The following is a 20,759-nucleotide window of genomic DNA, read 5'->3' on the forward strand; positions in this document are numbered from 1 at the left end:
ATATTGCAGGATCTGGTAACATGTCATAGTGGTTGTCTTAGATAACTTTGTTTCTTGGTTTAATTTTGAGATAAACTAATTATTTTCATGTAAAGGTCTGCTTAGCTACCCTGAGAGAGAGGTACTGAAACCTCCTTAGTGGAGAGACCATAAACACCTTACAATTTAAAGAAAAGTTACTTCTCACTTATATAATTTTACATGTATTGGAAAAAAAAAAAAGAGCATGTAGATTAATCTAGTTATGTCAACAAAGCTTTGAAATAAAGGTCTCTCTCTAATCTGTAAACCTAGATGGATAGGTTTACAGATAGAAGAGCACACAGCATGAGGCATCTTGGTGTAGATGTCATGTAGATGGCTGTGAAGGGAGTTCAAACAACTTGCAGTTGAGGCAAGTTCTGAGTGTCTAGTCGGTTCTCAAGTCTCAGCTGGTAATCAGTAATTAAGAAAAACCACATCCAGTGCTGAATCACTTTTAAGTCAGTGCTGGTTTTTCTACACTTGATCTTCTTCCCGTCATGCCAAAGGCAAAGAAAATGCAGCTATCACTCAAGCCAAGTTGTAATTAGTACAAAGGATATTGTTAATTGTTAAGTATAGTTTGCTGTCAGACAGTGTCTAGGCTAATTCAAGTCTTCCCATCCTTTATCTAGTATGTTTTGGTTTTACACTGCAAAAGGATACATAGAGAATACAGTCTGTAAATCTAGATAAAAATCTGTGCTCCTGGTGTAGCAGAAGATAGATTACAGCTATGTGAGCAAGACATGGATAAAATCTCTTATTGTGTCACTTTGTAATTAGAAAATTGAAAAGAGTTTGAACCGCTTTCCATTGCTGTCTTCTACAGCATGCTTTGCTTAATGAGCTGTAGGAAAACACAGAGTGCAAGTGACAGAAGGTAGTTCTCCAGTTTTTTAAAGCTATTGCTTTGCCTCTTTTCCTTCAGAGAGAGGGAGGAAGAACCTTCTGAAGATGATTTGTGCTTGAGGCCGTTGTGCAGTTAATTTTATTGCTATGGATTTATGAAGTATCGCCTGAGATAATGTTTTTTCTGTTTTGCATTCCTCGCATGGTTGGAGTGCCATGCGGTGGGTGTGGTGGCATGCTTAAGGAGTCAGGGCAAATTCATTTCAAGTCACTGGAACCAACCTAATGAAAAGTATTAATCACTGCCTTGCTTTCATCACAAGGAGCTGATGTATGAGGAAGGAATGTGATAAACAATTTGATTTCAGATAAAGGTAGGGAGAGAGGTAGGCTTTTTGTGCCATTTGTAACACAAGTTTATAGAGCTATTTTAGTCACAAGTTCTGTAAAACCTGTGATTCAGACTTGATCAAGCTATTCATGGCACGTTCAGTTCAGTTTCAGCTCTGTGAAGTTGAAAGACGGGTTTGGTTTCCTAATCTCTGGACAGTTGGGGAAGTTTTTTGAGAGCCTTTTTTTTCTCTGTTTGTTTTGGTGTAGAAATTCAATCACTAAGTCCACCATGGAGTATACTGGGGTTCTACCATAATGCTTCTTTCCCGTCTCAAGACTTCCCACTTTTTAAGTGGAGTGGAATTCCATACAACCCTCCTGGGAGCTGAAAGAATACTTCCAAGAATAAAACATAGAAAATGTCTGCCAGTGTGTATTGGAAGTTATTGATGACCCACCTAAACTTTTATTGTATAATTCATGGCTTCTACTGTTTTTATATTTAACATAAACTATTCTTTATTTACACTGTCAGTGCCAGCTCAGAAGAGGAGTTGTTAAATTCAGTACATTGTGATCTGATCTTGGATTGGAGTTAATGAGAGGTTGGTTTTTTGTGGGTTTGTTTGTGAGGTTGTTTTGGTTTTGTTTTTATGAGAACAGAAGAATAAAAGGGGAAAAGAGAAGCTTTATATAAAAAATAAGATCATACCACAGGTTCCCCTGCTTGCTTTAAAAAAATAAAATCTGTATTTACAGGATTTCATTTTTACGTCTTCTGCAATTTTGATGCATTAAACTTGCATACCAGTTACATTTCCCTACAAAGAGAGGAGTCTTCAGGATCGGTGTATACGCCCGGGTAACTCAATTTTCAGAATATTAGGGACACGTGACCTCAAATTGCTTTTACCTTCCCCTTAATACATGAGTAGTACGGACAAGCCATTTTTGTCATGGAGACATAATATGTTCACAAATGCAAATAATATTGTAGAGCACTATTTTTAGGTGCCCACGAAGCCATGGAAATAAATTTCATAACATTCTGTTCATACTCCTGATCCTGGAGCAGGATATATTAATTTACAAATGTTGCATTAGGCAGAAAGAATATGATAGGGGTAGCTTTTTATATTTTGTCTCCATGAAATACAATCCATACCAATAGTACTATACAAACACAAGAGCAAAGCTCATAAGGTAAACCCCATTACATGGCAGTTTAGCTAATTTATTAATAAATAGTATTATTTAAATAGCACCTGTATAATAAAAAAAATGAAATTGTTATCATGAAATTTTGACAGTTGTGGGATTTTGAGGATTTCTTGCTTTTCTTGTGCAGAAATCAGCAATACCACACAATCCTACCAAGAGCATAGTGGCTGTGTCAGTGCAGGTGTATGAGTGCAGTTCTAAAGTGCTCTCCAGCTAGGGACTGCTCTTCCTTTCCTGCCTAGATTTTGTCAATGTGTTTTTTGTACAGGTGCATGGGAAGACTTGAGAAATACTTCTGTATTAATAAAAAAATAACAAACAAACCTAAAGAACTGCAACACTCAGTTTTAAATATCTACTGCAAAGAAGCCAGGAACATGCAAGCCCAAATTAATGGACACTTCGAATAATACTTTTGCTCAGTAACTAGATATTACAAAATACTTATATTCTTAACTGCAGAACTAATGCTATTTCACCTGTTAAATATACGATGGACCAGGGGAGCAACCAGAGAGTTAAGATAGAAGAATTTCTGTGTTCTCATTCTGCCTCTGCTTTCTTCTTTGGCTGCCAGCAAAACAATGAGCCTTCCCCTTGACACTCCTCTTCCAGGCACCTTTAGTTGTTATTTTGATGCAATATTCACTTACCTATTGGTGATAAAATGAATTGATTATTTTTAAAGTTCGTATATGAGATCTTTTTCAACGAAATATTTCTAGTTTCCTAGGGTTGTGGATTTTTCTTTCAGTTTGTACTTTTGTTTGATTTTTGTCTAGCTTTATGGGAAAAGTTGTCTTTGTGTCATACTGCCTGCCAAATAAACATTTGTTTCTGGTGTGCTATAAATCTTCATCTGGTTTTGGAAACATATTTAAACTTACTCATGAAAAATAGTCCCATAAATTAAGCACAGGTACTATAACTAGGGATCTGACCCATTCCAGGAAGAACTGTGTGGAAAGGTGTGCCCAGCAGCAAAACACCCTGTGAATGGGGGACACCAAAGCTGTCACACTGCCTGCTCGGAATGGGGACAGGAGCAAATGTGGGAGAACTGAGAGAACCGGACCTGGTTGGGGCTCCCAAGCCCTCTGTGCTTGGTAGGCTGGAGGATCCACTGCTGAGGAAGTCCTCGGGATATACCGTTATAGAATCATTTCTTCATTAGACAAGAGAAACTGGTGAATTCTTTCAGATTTTCTTACCCTGTAGAAATTTTCGCTTTTCATTCTGAATGGGAGTTGTGACTATCGACAAGCTCTGATATCAGCCCCTTGCTGAAGGTTGTGTTGCAAGTGCTTAGTGTGCCCTTTGTCCCAGCCGTGGAGTCCCCATCTGGAGAATATTTCGGTGATTTTTCTTCATTAGGGGCTTTAGTTGTGATATACTTTTGAAGTTTAGTGAAAATAGCTTTCCTAACAAGTCAAAAGCTAGTACTGATATTTAATTTGACTCTCCGAGGTTTCTAACTAAAGTAATTTAAAACTTTCAAAGCTTTTCTTCCCATTCATCTAGTAATCAATTTCTGTTCGATGACTCAGGATTACTTTTAAATTCCTCCTTGTTTAAACACCGTAGTACTAATCACAGCTGACTTCTCACACTTGCACATGTGTGGAGAGTTTAATGATTTAACTCTTCTGGCTAAAGTGTTCAAAAGAAACCCTGCTGGTGCTCGAGCTGTACAGGTCAATAGATAACACTTCAGTGGGTTTTCCTCAAAGTAATTTGTGACCCTTGCTTATTTGTCTTTCCAGTGCTTGCTGAGTATTCCTCTAGAATTTGGAAAAATTATGACAGCTCAAAGGAATAATTACTCCAAAATTTACTTTAAACCTCACTTGGTACAGCTTAGAATTTTTATTTTGTCTTATTCTTAAATAATTAGAAAAATAACAAGTTTTTTTGGAATAAGGACTTTGCTCTTAAGCTTGTCTGGAAAAGATGTTCTTGCTATTTGTGAGCGAAACAATGCCCTCTGCTAGCGGCTGTAATGTAGAATAAGTAATACTTCAAGTGCCATCTGCTGCATAATGAGCGCTGGGGCCTTTTACTAAAAAATAACGTTTTTATACAGAATGGTAGTTGGTGTTAAAATTATTTGTGACTACAAATAATAAAGCAAATTATTTGGCTTTGTAAGGTGTTAAAAGTAATTTCCTATCAAACAAGGATAACATTTGAGTTTTAAAGTGAACAAGCTACTACGGATTCCAGCAGTTTAATCTTTTCTAAACATCCAGCTCCATTACACAGTAACTTGCTTCACAGCTGGATTGGACCGTGTTGTCTTTGTGTCCCCTTGTCCCCCAGGGTGTGATGTTTATCTCTGCGTCACCCTGTTATTTTGACATCACTTATTGCCAGTTTGTTATTTTGACATCACTTATTGCCGGTTTGTGTATCACTCTTGTAAGCATGTCCCTCCTGCCCCCTATTTTTGCAGGTAATCTTTCAGAAATGTTGTATTTAGGTCCATTTTCTTGAGCTGATGTGGTTTTCTGTGTCCGCCTTCTCTCGGAACTGCTGGAAACAAATCAGTGTCCTCCAAGCTGGCCACACCACCGGGTCATGCAAGAAATGGTCGAAGAAAGGGAAGTGATGGCAGGACCTGTTGTGATCCTGTGACTTGTCTGACTCTGAGACAATTAATTTTGCAAATGACACCCACATGCAATTTGAAAAGTAATGAGAGCTCTTTATAAAATAATTCCTTGGGACTTATTATGAGTGAATTGTTATTGGATAATCCGCGAGTCATCCCAGGTCGCTCACGCGTGCTCGGTGACGCTGATGTTCCGGATGTGCAGAGGTGGATGGGCGCCGGGAGCCGTGTGTCGTGGGGACCGGCCGGGTCACGCGTGGCGCTGCGCGGCGGGGCCGCCAGGGGGCGCCGGGCCCGGTCACCGGGGCTCCGCGGGGACCGGCGGCCACCGCTGGGAACCGTGACATTGGCCACGGCTGTACGAGGTGCTTCTGGCACAAAAACTCCTCTCGTAACCTTACGTGTGTTTGTGACTGACACATTAAATGATTCTTGTCGTCGTTTAATAGTTCATCAATTTGTTGTTGAAGTCATAAGATGAAGTTAGCGGCATTTTGGGAAAATGTAAAACAATGATTGTATTTAAACAATTCAAATCAACACAGGCCTTTTCTCCTCAGTGTTTTTATGTGTGAGGACACAAGCAAGTCAAACCCACTGTGAAACTACAGAGTTTAAGCAGGCAGATGTTTATACACTAACATAATAGAACTGTCACTGTTTATTAAACAAATAGTACTGATGCAGTGGTAATAAGTAAAAATAGAAAAGTACAAGCCAAGGGGAATAGAAAAGCAATTCCATTTTTCCATGTATTTCACATTTGGAAATACTGAGTCCATGTGAGTTCAGCCACTGTCCCAGTTGCATTCGGCTTTTAGAATATATTCTTTGCTTCTGTTGGCTCATCTCTTCGTTTCCCTCCCGAGTTATAATACCGTGAACTATAAACTCCAATGCAGATACATGCACAAAGAAGCAAAAATAATCATGTGCTTAGAACTGTGGATGTGTGTAATTACAGTTTAATCTTACTATAACACACCCTCAGAAATTCTGAGTAAATGCTCTTTATGTAGGGTTGGTTTGTTATAACACAGTCTGAAGTTTGCTTTGTTACAGTAATGAAAGTGCTTGGTCAATACATTGATAGATTGACAGATAATCTACTTCTATGCAAATTACTTCAAATTTATTAACATTTCGGTAGTATTCTAAAATTAAAATAATACAACATAAAAAGGGTGGGGTGAAGGCACAAGCAAATGTGTGCATACATGCTGCTTGCAGTAAGAGCAGCAAGAAAAAGATTGCTTTCTCTAAGTCAGCCTGGTATAAAAGATCATATTAATAGGCCTAACTGCTCAGTTGTTGCTGTTCTAAACAGAGTTATGGTTTATAGTCGCCTTTCTAAAAGTCACTTTAGTCTGCATCTTCCTGAGAAGCCTGGTCTGCTCACAGACTTTGCTGTCTGTAGCTCAGTTGGTTTAGAAAACAAACAGAAATTATTTCATTCAGTACTTAAACAGTGAGATTATAGTTAATCTGCTTATGCCAGAACATTGCTGAGGCCAAAACACTAGATGTATAATATTGTTGCAGCCATCCTGAATATTTAATTGTTAAATGATCTCTGTATATCACTGTCATGCGACTTGATAGAAGTTGAGTGGCTGAATTTGTGCTTTTGTGAAGTGCTTTGGGATCCTTGGAGAAAATGTGCTAGCATGTTTTTAATGTCCCTTTAGGTCTAAGACACATCAGACTGTGTTGGGGTTTTTTGTATATATTATAACGATGCCAACACTGGAGTATTTACTGCTTTTCATATGCATGAGAATACTAAGCATATATATTTTTAAAGGAAATTCCAGAAGAATATGAAACTAGCTTGTAACAATAATTTGTATGTTTGTGTCCATTGTTTTCAAGAATATGTAAATTGTTACATTATAGAACTTACTTTGAACCCTGCTACATAATTAGCTGCACTAAACATCAGTATTCAATTTGGAAAGTCTGTAGCCAAGTGTTTTATTAGAATTTCATGGAAAAGGAGAATGTGAACAAAACCATAGAGCAAATAATCTGAAATGCAGTTAAAAATAATGAAAACCAAGCATCAGCCACAAACATACCAGATGAAGACACAGCAAATGAAGATCATAAAAAATAAACTGGAATAAAAACATGTAAGGCCTCACCACTGAAGTAAATAGGGACATCTGCATCAGGAGTGATCATTTGCTTTAGCTGAGGGTCGGTCCTGTCTGTGAAATTTATTATAAATCTCATGTTTAGGAGGAAATGACAGTAACAGCAAAGGTTTTTTGGTCAACAGGTTGCATAGGGCTCCTGCAGAGATTTAGTGTTCTGACAAATGTCCTCCTGCAAATCCAGTTCAGTTGATTTTAAATAGCCCTTGTGTTCCACCCTGTTACGGAGCTGCCACACAAGGATGTGAGTGTGTACTGCAACGGCTGCAGTTCCCCATCCACATGTGAGCATAGTCCTGTGCTGCGTGAGTCGGTGTGACACCATTCACTCTGGTGGGTGAGGCTGGAGCACACGTCCAGCTTTGCTGACTGTCCTGTAAGGCTGGAAAATGTGAGCAGGGGGGCAGGATGTAGCTGGCTGCATCTTAGAAACACAGAATCTTACAATAGTTTGGGTTGGAAGAGACCTTCAAACATCATCTTGTCCAACACCCCTGCAGTGAGCAGGAACATCTTCAACCAGATCAGATTGCTCAGAGCCCGGTCCAGCCTGGCCTTGAGTGTTTCCAGGGATGGGGCATCCTCCACCTCTCTGGGCAACCTCTTCCAGTGTTTCACCACCCTCAGTGTAAAAAATTTCTTCCTTATGTCTGGCCTGAATCTCCTCTCTTTTAGTTTAAAACCATCACCCCTCATCCTATCGCAGCAGGCCCTGCTAAAGAGTCTGTCCCCATCTTTCTGATCTTGACCTGCTGCATTATATTTACTGAGTGTAGGATTCTTCAAGCCCCCAGTGTGATTGATCATAACCCCCAAAATCCTACCAAAATCAAGATCGGCATTACAATAATTAGCATATGTTCTGTACTCACCTGTACAAGTCCATGTATTTGCACCTCCTTGTTTGTCTTGCTAGGTACACCAGCTCTGATACTAGCCTTTCTGTGCTGTATCACCATTGCCTTTTCCAGTGCTCCAAAACCCAATCAGTTTCCAGATCCGGCATGAAATCCACTTTTACTTGCATCTCAGCACTGTACTTTCTAATATATATAAACCCTAAAGTGTCTGAGTTGTTTGCTCAGCCAAGTCCACCAGCCCATCTGTTTTTGTATCTTATTGCCCTCACTTCCATGTGTGTCAATTCCTCCTGCATCTTAAAAGCATACTCAGCTGTGCAAGAGATCTTCCCTTGCCTCTTTGAAGACTTTCATAGAAAAATCCAAATCCTAATCAACTTCATAAAGTACTGCAAAAGAAAGTAATAACTGTGCCCCAACAGTTTATTGTATGGGATCTCTGGTCATCTGGTGCATTGAGAACTTCAGTTTGTGTTTTATCCTCCTGAAACAGGATGGAAGAGTCTGGTGTGTGTCCTAAATATTGCTGAATATGGTCAAGAGGGGAGCAAACACTATTAGTAATAAAGTTATCGTGAGAGCATGTCCAAATTCCGCACGGTCAGCTGATGGGGAGTGTCTGGATTCCTGTGCTGTCAGTCATTCAGCATGCCAACCTGATGGGGAAATGATGATAAAAAACATCAGGGAAAATGGAAGAGGGATGAGACATACTGTAATCCAGGGTGCTTTGCCCAAGGCAGGAACACGGTTCTGTGTTGGTGTTTACAAAAGGCCGGGCAAGGCATTGTTCAAAAGAAAAGAGGTGCAATTGTGTGGGTTCGTGTGGGGAGGCGTTGGGAGGATGTCAGCCTGCTTGCTACATCACGATTTCACATCTTCTTTTGCCAGGATTATCAGGAAGGTGTCTAGAAAGCTGGTAGAAGGGAGCTCATTCTGGAGGAACAGTACCTGCCTGAAGAAGCAACAAGAGGTCAGTGGTGGGTGCGGCAGAAGGGGCTTGAGCGGGATGTGCTTGACAAAGAGTCAAGGACATGGCAAATTACAGAAAACCTACGGGAGGGTAGGATACAAAAAGGGAGGAGGCAGTAAGAGAAAGATTATGATTAGGGAAAGACCGAAGCTTGTAGGAGGAGGGAGCCTTAAAAGGGATGGTGAAGAGAGAGCAGGGTAAGGGAAAAGGAATGAGCAATGGATGGGGAAGATGGGAAGGGAGCGAGTCTGGGCACAGGAGAAAATGCCTGGGAAGAAGTGAAGGAGTAAGAGTTGAGGGGAGCAGGGGAACGGAGGAATAAGCAGGGGGGCAGGGCCGTGTGTCCCCGGTTTGTCATTGCCCTGCGGCGCGGTGGGGCCTGGAGTAAAACAGCTGAAGCGAGCAAGGGGGCGCCTGGGATGCTCCGTGAGGAACAGCGGAGGGTCCGGGCCGCGACCGCAGGCTCGGCATGTGCTGGAGCAGCGCTGCACTTTCCCAGCCCCCCTGCCAGGATGAGGGGGGTCGGAGGGAGGGAGGGAAGGAGGCAGCGAGCGGGACGGGGCCATCGACATCCAGCAGCAAACAAGCGCTCCGGAGCCGCGGCTTCCTGGAAACGGAGCCCAGCTGGGTGACAGGCAGCGGCGATAAGCGGCGGCTATCGGGGCCCTCCCAGCGGCCCGGCCTCCCCGCGCCGCGGAACAGCGCTCCGCGCCCCGCCGCCCGCACGGCAGGTACGGGACACCTGGCCGCGGAGAACCGCGGAGCGGATCCCGCCGGGGGCTCCCGGGGGAGCGCGGGGTGCCGCCCGTGTCTCCGGGCGGGGAGAAGCGCTGTCCCGCCCCGCTGAGCGCCGGCGGAACGCGGGCAGCGACCCCCGCCCTGCCCGGCGGCGGGAGGTGCGGGGCAGGGGCGCGTCGGGACCGCCGCTCCGGGCACCCGGCCGAGAGACGGGGCCGGGACGCGCGGGACAGCGGGAGGCTCCGGCACCGCATCGGTAGGTGAGAGCTGCAGGGCACCGAGAGGGGGGCATGGAACCTATGGCGGGGGTACATGGCACCTATAGGGGGTTGCATGTCACCTATATGGGGGGTAGGCTCCTTAGGAGTCCGCGGACTTCTGTAAGTATCTGTAAGGCAAGCTCCGAAGGATGCTGATATTCCTTCAGAGGCTGCACTGGCGCAAAGAGGGACGGCAGCTTTTTATCCAGGGGTAAACACATTCACAGCAGGAAACACCCAGGAACCCCCTGGGACGTGAACACTCGGCTGGAGCTGCTGGAAAAGAGGAGCAGGACAATGTTTATGCCATCCTGTAGGGTTTGTGTTTTGGAGATGTCATTGCATGGGCTGGTTATATTTTAGTGAACTCTTTTTGTCTGCGTGGAGATTACATTTTATTTGCTCATAAATACGAATTGAGGTTTTGGGTCACAGCCCAGTTACATTTTGCTTCAGACAGAGTTTAATTTCCCTTTTAAAAAGTGTTTTAAATGAGTTGGGCCATATGGAAATTGAGTTGTTCATCAACCAAAGAAACTTGGAGGAATTTGAAAACTAAGGTTACATATTTCTTGAGCATTTTCTTGAGTATTGAACCAGAGTCAGAGTACAGCACCAGTACTCAGAACTCCTGATTCAGTCATTTCCTTTGTTGGGATCAAGACTTAATCCGTCTCTACCTGTGTTTTCACAGCTGTAAAACGGGAGCTACACCTATTAATGAGGGGCATTACATATTCTTTTTGGAAAGACCTTAATTAAAAAAAAGGCAAGGGAAACTAATTTGTAAGGGTAGTAAACAGTGTAAAATGTACCTGAGGGAACATTTCATGTTGAATGGAGAGATATGTCTGAGAAAGATGTGTCTAAAGGCACATGCATATTAAAAACTTCTTTGCTGTTGTATTCATTTCTTGTGCAGTTAATCGCTTACATGCTGCTGCTCTGAATTCTGCAGAGGGGATGACATAAGCACCACATGTAGAAGTGCAGGAAAAGCTGCACAAACCTGCCAAAATGGGCTGTAGCTGTTACTGAATGGCAGGCCAAGCCCGCTTTATGCCCCAGGTCTAGACGGGCACTTGTATGAGATACAACACATGCGATCCAGTAGCGAACAACTAGCTTGGTAAAATTTTCCTCTGATTAGAGTCTGGATGCTGTTTACAGGAACTAAAGGGCTTCCCTGAGAGGGCAGGTCCTGTGTCCCTGTGTAGTGCTCGATTCTCGAGTCAGTCAGTAACGTTGTGGTTATTTCTGTTAACCACATGGAGCCAAGAACCGGGAAATATAGGCCAAACAGTGAGTTATGTAATGGTATTCCCTAAGGGGCAGTATAAAAATGAGATTATTTCCTTCTGTCAAGACAAAAAGCAGCAGCACAGTTACTCTGCAATGTTCACTCTGGTGCTGGGTTCCTTCGGAGCAATCCAGGCAGGGAGTTGGGACCCTGTAATAGCAGATCCTCCAATATCACTTTATTCCCTTCCACAGCTAATTCCTTCACAAATGCTCCTTTGCAATATCATCATAAAGAACCCGAGAAGTGGAATAGATCCATCATGGCTAGAAAGGGAAACCAGACTCAGTCTATGGGGAAAGTTTTGATTTTAATGTGTCTCTTTTTCAGGGGTTTGAGGAGTGGTAATGGGGGTTATAGTGCACCAGGACAAAAACAGAGGTTCTGTGTACAGAAAGTTGTACAAGGTAAAGCAAGAGAGTGAGAACTGTCCCAGAAGGTTTGTTAATTATGCCATTTGGATGAAATAAGTAGAAAGGCTAGTTTGGAAGTGAAGGAGATATTTATGTAAAGTTTTAGGTTTAATATTAGTTAAATACACACACTCAATCTTAGCCAAAAGGCTCAGAAAAAGGGAACAGACAGAGCTGAATTATCTAGACTGTTGTTGGCCAGAATTGAATTTTGGAAGGTAATTGGCTGGTGATGATCCAAAATTATACAGACAGCAAGTCTTGCAAGGGACCTTTAATGACTGCAGGTGCTCCGGGTGCTGGGTTTAATTCAAATTGTGAGGTGGCACCTCCAGAAGTGCGAAAGGGACACACATATTTAAGAAATACCAGGTTTTGTCCATTTTTTCAACTTTTCCATTCGGTTGCCGTTTTATTCTCCCTGAGCACAGACTGCTTTAAACCAGTATGTCTTCAAAGACAGAATGCCTCAAACCCATCATTTATATTCAATTCAACTTTTTAGGGAAAGAATTTCATTTTCAGCCAATCAATACATCTAATCATTAATAATTTGGAGAATCAGAACACCAAGATGATCTTGTCTTCTATGTCACTAATACAGAAAATACTGCAAGAGTAGTTACCAAACCAAATTATGTGTAACTGATCTAGATTTGAATTTAGCTGTTTCAAATTAAATAATAAAATTTGTTTCATGGGGAACTTAAAATGCAATTATTATTGGAAAAGTAACTGTGTCAGTGATATTTTGTTATTCATCAGATATGTTCTTTCCATGAATTCATCCCTGACCTGCTTGATGGAGTAGCAAAAATCCACTTTTGTTATTTTTTTAACTCTTGCTAGCCCAGACTGAGTTATGTGGTAGCCCTTGCAAATTGCTCTGGCCTTTCTATCATGAATTAACATATACGGTAGAGTTTATATCTTGAGGCGTCAATCTCAGTTGCACAGTAAAATACCCGTAATAACTGTTATTGGATTATAGTCATACAGAATGACTTTAAGATTTCCGACTGAATTGTCAGGACTATTAGTGATTAAGAAAACAAACTGACTTGGGGCTGTAAGCTTTTAGTCTTGTTTTTCTTCCTTTCTCTACAACTAATTTGTTCAGACTACGAATTGGGAGAATGCTGGCAGCTCAGGCTGGGATGTCCAAGACTTCCATTAAGAGTCAGCAGGTTCCTATAATTTCAAGTAAGACCAGTAAAATCCATTGATCTTCAAGAGCTCCAAGAGCCAAGGACTCCAAGTTTCAGTGCGAATAACTAATAATAGAGGCATCAGAATTTAACAGACTCTTCAGACATTTTGGCCTTCTGGGCTTCTGACATATCTCATCTGTAAAATGGTCACAATACAGTAATATTTACATAGTACTGGGGAAATGATAAGAAATCAATATCGATCTTTCTCCATCACATAGGGAGGGTTCTATTGATGATCAGAGAATGGACCTTGTTCCTCTTAGCTGAATACTTTCCTCACTTATTTCATATGGTAGGGCCAGTGGTAACAAAGCACTCGTCATTTGGTTTAAAAAAAGCTGGCTTGTAGAATGTGTGCTCACCACAAGAGTTTTCTCTAACCATTGTAGAAACATTCTTCAACTTGTAATTCTAAGCTATACGTAAATATCGGTAGCTAATATTCCATATGCCTATGGAGGTGAAAAGGGTGATCTGATTACATGTATTTGCAGATCTCTATTTCACATTCTTGCAGACCAGAACAACAACATAACTTTCTTCTTTCAGGATAGTTAATGTTCTGGCCCAGAATTATAGCACCAGATGTGTTGCCACAGAAACAATTTAAAGGGAGAAGGAATTGTGAGCAAATTGTCTTTCTAGTGGAAAATGTAAAAGCAGCATTCACGTTTTAGAGCTTCTCCTTGGTTCCTGTGTGTGTTGTACACGTGCACAGCAGAGACTAGGGAAGAATTTTGCTTTTTTGTTTCATGCATCTGTTAGCATTTCAAAATTCTTTATATAGGGTTGAAAATTGAAAAATATTCTATTATGGGCACAAGTGATGTACCTTAGAGACTTTTTTATTAAATCCTGACTCACTTTTAGAAGCTCTTTTCTTGAGCAGTGTTCAGTGCGCTAGCTGATTGACTTAGCTTCACTTGCAACTTGCTTTGGAATAGATTTCCAGAATAGCTGTTTCTGTGAAAGGAAGGAAACATTTGACTAGATAAAATTATCCCAGATTTTGATGCTGAGAGTTAATAGCACATTCTTATTTACTACAATTGACATGCTGATGAAAGGTGGAATGTATATAGGAAATATTTTGTTTTCAGTCTTGCCCTGGAAACTTTAAAGAGCCAAAGCCCTTGATTTTAGGTAGCATTACTTTTTCTCACAGGATACTCTACTCATCATATCTTTTTGTCAACTGCTACAAAAATATTTGTCTGAACAAAATGCAACATCACTTACCTTAATATCCCCTTTTCACTTTTTTGACCACAAAAGGATGTCTGTATCTTACTGTTTTGCACACCATTTGGGGTAGAATAATGAGAAAAACATCCAGGAAGGCTGGGTGGAAACATAGCTGAAGGAAACATAATTGCATTTATCTTATCAAAACCCAGGCTGAAGTTCATGTCTCTTTGGAGTGATGGAAATATTTTACCATATGCATCTATATGAGTAATGCTACTCTGTGATTTTGGAGGGTAATGAACATATGGTGTTATGCCAGGAAGCTTTGTTTTATAATTGCTTGTTTTGTTTATTATTTTCCCTCAGTGAAATTTATTTTTTAAAAATCTTTTTTCATATAGCCAGACTTTTAAATGTCCCTCGGTTTGGAAAGATGTAATTTATTTCCTTTGATACTAATTTTTTATTCAAATCTGAGATCTTCACTTTTGCTTTGATGAAATAGTTTATAACAGAAGTATCAGAATATATCCAGGTATATTAGAGTTCGATCAGATATGCTCATGAAAATAATTTGACCTTAGTTTAAGTGTCCTACAAGAGTAATCTTTTGAAACCCATCAGTTTTGGAATTAGACTGTATACTGAGTCACACATTTGAATTTTGGCAGGTTCACAGGCATGTGCATCACCAAACAAGATCAGCCATGAAGATAAGAAATTCATTTCTCTCTTGCATTCCTGATTCAGGCAGAACTCCAGCTGTGGGTGTGGAAGGAATGCAGAGCCGGGCCCAGAGCTTGTGTCTGCACAGGTTAGAAATGAACTTTCGGTGTGAAATTTGGATCTGAGTTGGCATCCATATTTCCCTAGAAGACCACAGAGATTTGAGTCCAGGTTTCTGGTTTGGTTCTCCTTGGGGCTAAATCAGGCCTTATGTTTGTAAACTGATCTGAATGTCGCATTCATTAGTTCACACCCCTTTTGTCTCATCCCATGAGAAGATGAGTTAGTCTTTCTTTAGGCAGTAGAGCTTTCCCAGACAGACATTGTAAACTAGAAATATAGGTACTTACAGTTTTCTTAAAAATGTCCTTTGGGCCTGAAATTTCTCGTGCTTGGTTTCAATCCAGTATTGAATAAGACTGGAAAGTTTGAATAATGTCAGTTCAGCTGCATGTGAGTTATTCAAGTGCATTTTAGAAATATGTACTTTCCACTTGCATTTTTTCCATAATTCTCTGCACTTACATAACCTCTGTTTTATTATTTAAATTGACACAGACTTGAAGAGGGAAGAGTCATTCTCCAATACTCGAACTGAACAGATAAACAACAGGAAGGCAGTTCAAAGACCTCAGTGTACTTTAAAATCTTAGTGTTTAATGTTGAAGTGTTAGCCTGAATGGGTTTATATTTCTAGTAGTGCAGACAAAATATAATGTAAATAACCTTCAGTTTATCTGTGGGCTGAATGTCTGCAATTTTTACCTTATGTAATTGAAATGATACAAGAAGAGTTTAGAAGGTTTCTCTGAATTATAAAGAAGGATTTTGTTTGATGAGATCTGTAAAGTTAAAATAGTAGGCCCAGAGTTTTCAGAAAGATTTGACACGCAGAGGTATTTCAAATGCATATGCAGCTGTTTGTGCAATTATTACAATAGAGTACATGTTGTGTAACTGTGAGTGAAAATGTGACCAATACTTGATCTATAGGGAAAGTTCCCAGGCTTTTCTGAAGTTTTAAAAGGTAACTGATTTGTAGCAAGTTAGTTACTTGTTTTTTACAATGGAAAGTGAAACAAAAGTACCGTTAAAATGGATGGATCCTGTCTAAAAATGAATCGATTTAATTCTCTCAGTAACATCACAGCTTCAGCATCACCGTATGCTTGTTGTATAGACATATATAACTACACATTGCCGTGTGCCTTTTTCAGGCTTTTAGTACGATAGTATATGCCCAGACTTCATGAAGATTTGTCACTAGGCTTTTGTTATTCATTGTTTGAAATGGAAGCCCACACAGTGATCCTGGAGGTAACGCCACCTTTGAATAGAGTCCTGCATGTAGAATACTACTTTAATTAGCCACAACTCCCGCTGAAACAATAGAGCCAGCCTTTGTGTAACTGCTGAAGTCACTGCATCTTGTTCCTAATTCCAGTGAGGCTGAGTTGTGCCCCTCCCTTTTTCTGAAGTGTTCACATGCCGATGTGTTGTGCAAGCAATATAATTTGTTAACAAATAAAGAATAATTTAAATAACCTTAGAAAATCAGTGCAGGCATCCCAGCTGCCAACAAACAAACATCAGAAGTGAGTGCAAAACAAGTAAGTAGCAGTACAAAGTATTTCAAAATTGCTTGAGCTTGGGTTCTTCAAGAAAAAACCCACAAGTGGAAGGAGTATGTGCTCTGCAGGAGAAGGCTTGGGATAAGAACATACACAGTATCTTCTGGTAAGATCTCCAGTCCAGACAGAACTTCTTCATCTGCCCAGCCTAGCTTGTCTCCTCCAGAGCTGTAGTAACACATTATGAATCTTTCCCCCCTATGTGTATTAATTTGACTGCTCTTCATTTCATTTAAGGCAATAAGCAAGTATATTTTGACCTGTAATTGTCAGATTATCTTTACAATACAATAAAACTGTAGCTTATTGTAAAATATCTCTCTTGAATAAGCCAAGTCATATGGAGCAAAACAGCATTTTTCTATTATAACATTGGATGCACTGTGGGCCATTGCTGCTGTAACTGTGTCAAGATCTGGATTTAATTCTGAATCTGAGTTAGTATATTGTTGGAATCATTTGTTGACATGCATATGTTATATCTGAATGGCTGTTTCTGAATTTTGAAGATCACTCAAGAGTGATTTTTGGCCAGTAAGTTCTCTGGTCTGTACACTCTCAATGACCATTCTGTAGAGGATCACAAATGCGAGTTCGTGAGATCTATGATCCATGCAGTGATGGTTTGAGGATCATATTACAAGGGTGGGAGAACTGCCAGGGGACATAGAACATGACAGGGACGTACTGTTGTACGTGCTGCCTGTCCAGCCAGGCGCGGTTCCTCATTGATGGGAAGGCGTATGGCTGGTGTGCTCAGAGCACTGGCAGCGTTCTGGACACTGCTGCCCTCAGCACAGGCTCGTCTGGCGAGATGTGTGATGATTCTCTTTCACAAATCGTGCCTGTGTGTTGTCCTGACATTTAAAGTTCTTTGCTGGTGATCTCAGCCATCACTAGGACTCCTTAAATTATTAATCCAGCAACAGCTATGTGAATATAGACTATGTATTTGGCTGTCCGTTTTTCTGTTAGATCTCTCTGCAGCTCTAATAACTATAACTTAATGCAAACCTGGCTGGCTTTTCCCTACACACCACATTCTGAAGGCTACTGTTTGTCTCTGTTCTATTAGGACAGTAGGAGCTGATGAATTAAGGATCAGAATGTACAGTGAACTGGTTGATACCTTCAGTCTTTAGCTCTTTGCTCTTGGGTAAGAGCTCTTCACTCTCTTGAGTCCGTATATGTTGGCATTGCAGTTCACTCCTTCCACGTTGGAAAGGAACTAAGAGAATTTTCTTACAGGGTTCCCAGTTTTGTGAAGTGGCACAATCCTATTCTGCAAAAGTGGCCTCAATTATAATTGGCTCATAGGTAAGTAATGGAGTCTGGGTAACGCAGACGAAGTCACTTTACATCACAAAAATGAGTCTTGTTTTATGAGGCATGAAGGACTTTTTTTGTAACCTGAGAATTGTAGTTGTTCTACACTTGCCATGCAGTCATACTAAGCCTGGTTCTGTGCTTAAATGTAGTACTGCTATAATTTTGTCTCAGTTGAGGTTTTTTTAAATGACATAGCCATATGATTTAAAAGCTCCTGCTGCTGTATTGTTATGACAGTGTTGTATGCCAATACAGTTTCCCTGATGCTTCATAGTACAGTACATCTGTACTAGTGAAGTCCTTGTAGTATCTAAAAAAACCACAAGTAATAAGCCCCTCTCTATAGATTTTAAATCCTGGTCTATATTACAGATTCCTTCCCTCAGCTAAATTGGGTGAGGTCTGTGAAAAACGGTTTCTTTTAGCAACATGGCTGAATTAGAAAAGATGCACATGCAGAAGCCGTTATAGTGCACAGTAAACTTGTGCATCTGTGCATACTAGTTGTTTTAAGTTTGGAGGATAGTTGTAAATGCACTGATAGAAAGCACAGGCTTGCCAAGTTGTACCATTCATTCTAGAACTTTTTGTAGTAACAAATATGAATATTCTGATAGCAGCGAGGTGCTGGTAGTATAGTTACACAGAAGGCATTCACATCAAAGCATTTTTTTAGATTATCCGTAGACTACTAATACCTTTCAAAACTATACTACATGTATTAAAACAACAAAGCTTTCTTGTGTAACTGTATGGATGTATGTTACAAAATTTCTGCCATAGCTATGAGAACTAAGAGGAACATTAAAAAATGAAACCCGTAAAGATTTAACTGCGCTGGCAAAAATACTCATAGAATACGCCTTTTGCCAGGATTGCCTGTGTCTTTTGGGGAGAGCAGTAGAAACACACTGGCAGAAGACCTCAGTTATCTCTGTTGTTGGAGTTTTGTTGTTGTACTTACACATAGATGCAGAGTAAACCAGTCCAAGGTATAGGAGAAACAAAAATGTGAAACACTAAGCAGATGTGACTGCTAGCTACAGTAGAAGCTTCGAGTCCTCAGGGAACAAACAATTGCCTTCAAAGTCTTTGAAGAAATTTGAGACAGAGAGTTGATTGAGTTTTTCGTGTGTGCACAAAACTGAAATGCATTTTCACGAGCGACTCTCACCATGTTTGTTGATGATATTCATAACATTTCAAGGCACCTTAAAATTAGATTAGCTTTTGGCCTAAGTGTCGAAGTGGTTTGGTCTCAGCTGATCCTGCTACTGAGCAACTTCTGCTTAGCACTTCCAGTAACGTCTGCCTTCTCCTTCCAGTGAGTACGTCTCTTGTGCTTGGGCAGGGTGATGTGGAAGAGTCTGCCATTTCCAGGAATTTATTATCTCTGGCAGAAGTCTTGGTAGTGTGCGTTGTTGATAAGTGGGAAGTAAACATGTGGCTGATGAGGCAGTGCACTTTCCGTGGCTTACCACCAGTCCCATTTCACGTCGCAGCACACAGTGGTCCTCTGAAAAATAGCTTTTCTACCATTAATTAATTGTAAAAATTATTTTCACTGTGTTATTTTGGTTATAATTTAGCTACTTTTTGCTCATTTCTAATGTAGAAATAGTTTTTTAGTGTTTACAAATTCCAGTCGCATTAGAGACATCATTTTCTGGTCTTGCTAGAATTACTTCTGTTTTAAGAAATAAGTGTGGCACCACAGAATTACAGAATCCCAGAATGTCAGGGGTTGAAGGGCCCTGGAAAGCTCATCCAGTGCAATCCCCCCATGGAGCAGGAACACCCAGCTGAGGTTACACAGGAAGGTGTCCAGGCGAGTTGGAATGTCTGCACAGAAGGAGACTCCACAACCTCCCTTGGCAGCCTGGGCCAGGCTCTGCCACCCTCACCAGGAAGAAGTTTCTTCTTAAATTTAAGTGGAACCTCCTATGTTCCAGTTTGAACCCATTGCCTCTTGTCCTGTCACTGGTTGTCACCAGAAGAGCCTGGCTCCATCCTCCTGACACTCCCCCTTTCCATATTGATCCCCATGAATGAGTCCCCCCTCAGTCTCCTCTTGTCCAGCTCCAGAGCCCCAGCTCCCTCAGCCTTTCCTCACACGGGAGATGCTCCACTCCCTTCAGCATCTTGGTGGCTGCGCTGGACTCTCTCCAGCAGTTCCCTGTCCTGCTGGAACTGAGGGGCCACAGCTGGACACAAGATTCCAGGTGTGGTCTCCCCAGGGCAGAGCAGAGGGGCAGGAGAACCTCTCTGACCTACTGACCACCCCTTCTAACCCACCCCAGGTACCATTGGCTTCCTGGCCACAAGGGCCCAGTGCTGGCTCATGGTCATGTCACCAGTATTAAACTTCAGTGAATTTCAAAAGGGAGTTTTCATATGCCCAAATAGATTCTTTCTATTTGGTGACTGTGAAACATTTGAACTAAATGGCAGTAACAAAACAGAGCTGAAGAAAGGAATTTTATAAAGGCCAAGGCCGATCTGCGCTCAGTTACTCTGGAGGAAGGCAGCACCACACTCCTTTGGAGACGTGTTGTCAGAACTGGGTATGTGAGCTCTCCATACACACCTTCCAGGAAAACAGCTGCTTTAGGAAAAACACTTGAAACAGTAGTCTTTGCTAAGCTATGTTTTCTAGGCTGAAATAGGTTTAAGTGGCGCTCCATGGAGTCGTGATGATTACAGATTTTTGTAGTCTTTCCTGGGCAAACTATGTCTGGAATCAGTACACAAGTTTGATTCTTCTTTGCGGAAGAGTATTGCTGTAATTCTGTTTAGGCTTGAAATAATCAAAAGCTGTCTTCTAGGCAGAACCAGACTGACAAAGCTTGAATATCTGGTTTAAAGTACATGTAGTCCAGTTCAGACTGCATTTTGCTTAATTGCTCGCTTCACCATATGTATCCTAATACACG

The 20,759-nt window shown here is 41.1% G+C and overlaps 1 protein-coding gene across 8 annotated transcripts in view; it reads left to right on the forward strand.

Moving 5' to 3' along the window:
• Positions 1-9,209: 9,209 nt before the first annotated feature.
• RIPOR3 (RIPOR family member 3) overlaps positions 9,210-20,759 on the forward strand; it is a 52,063-nt gene continuing 40,513 nt past the window's right edge. For 2 of the 8 annotated variants that reach the window (XM_082065193.1, XM_082065197.1), the window contains exon 1: positions 9,689-10,021. The gene's annotated coding sequence lies outside the window, so the exon portion shown is untranslated. Of the gene's footprint in view, positions 9,225-9,618; positions 10,026-14,880; positions 14,955-17,593; positions 17,654-17,745; positions 17,815-20,759 lie in introns of those variants that run through there. The other 6 variants (XM_082065198.1, XM_082065200.1, XM_082065199.1 and 3 more) reach the window with 6 other exon arrangements.

This window comes from Streptopelia decaocto (assembly GCF_964273445.1).
Source record: "Streptopelia decaocto genome assembly, chromosome: 14".
NCBI lineage: Eukaryota > Metazoa > Chordata > Aves > Columbiformes > Columbidae > Streptopelia > Streptopelia decaocto.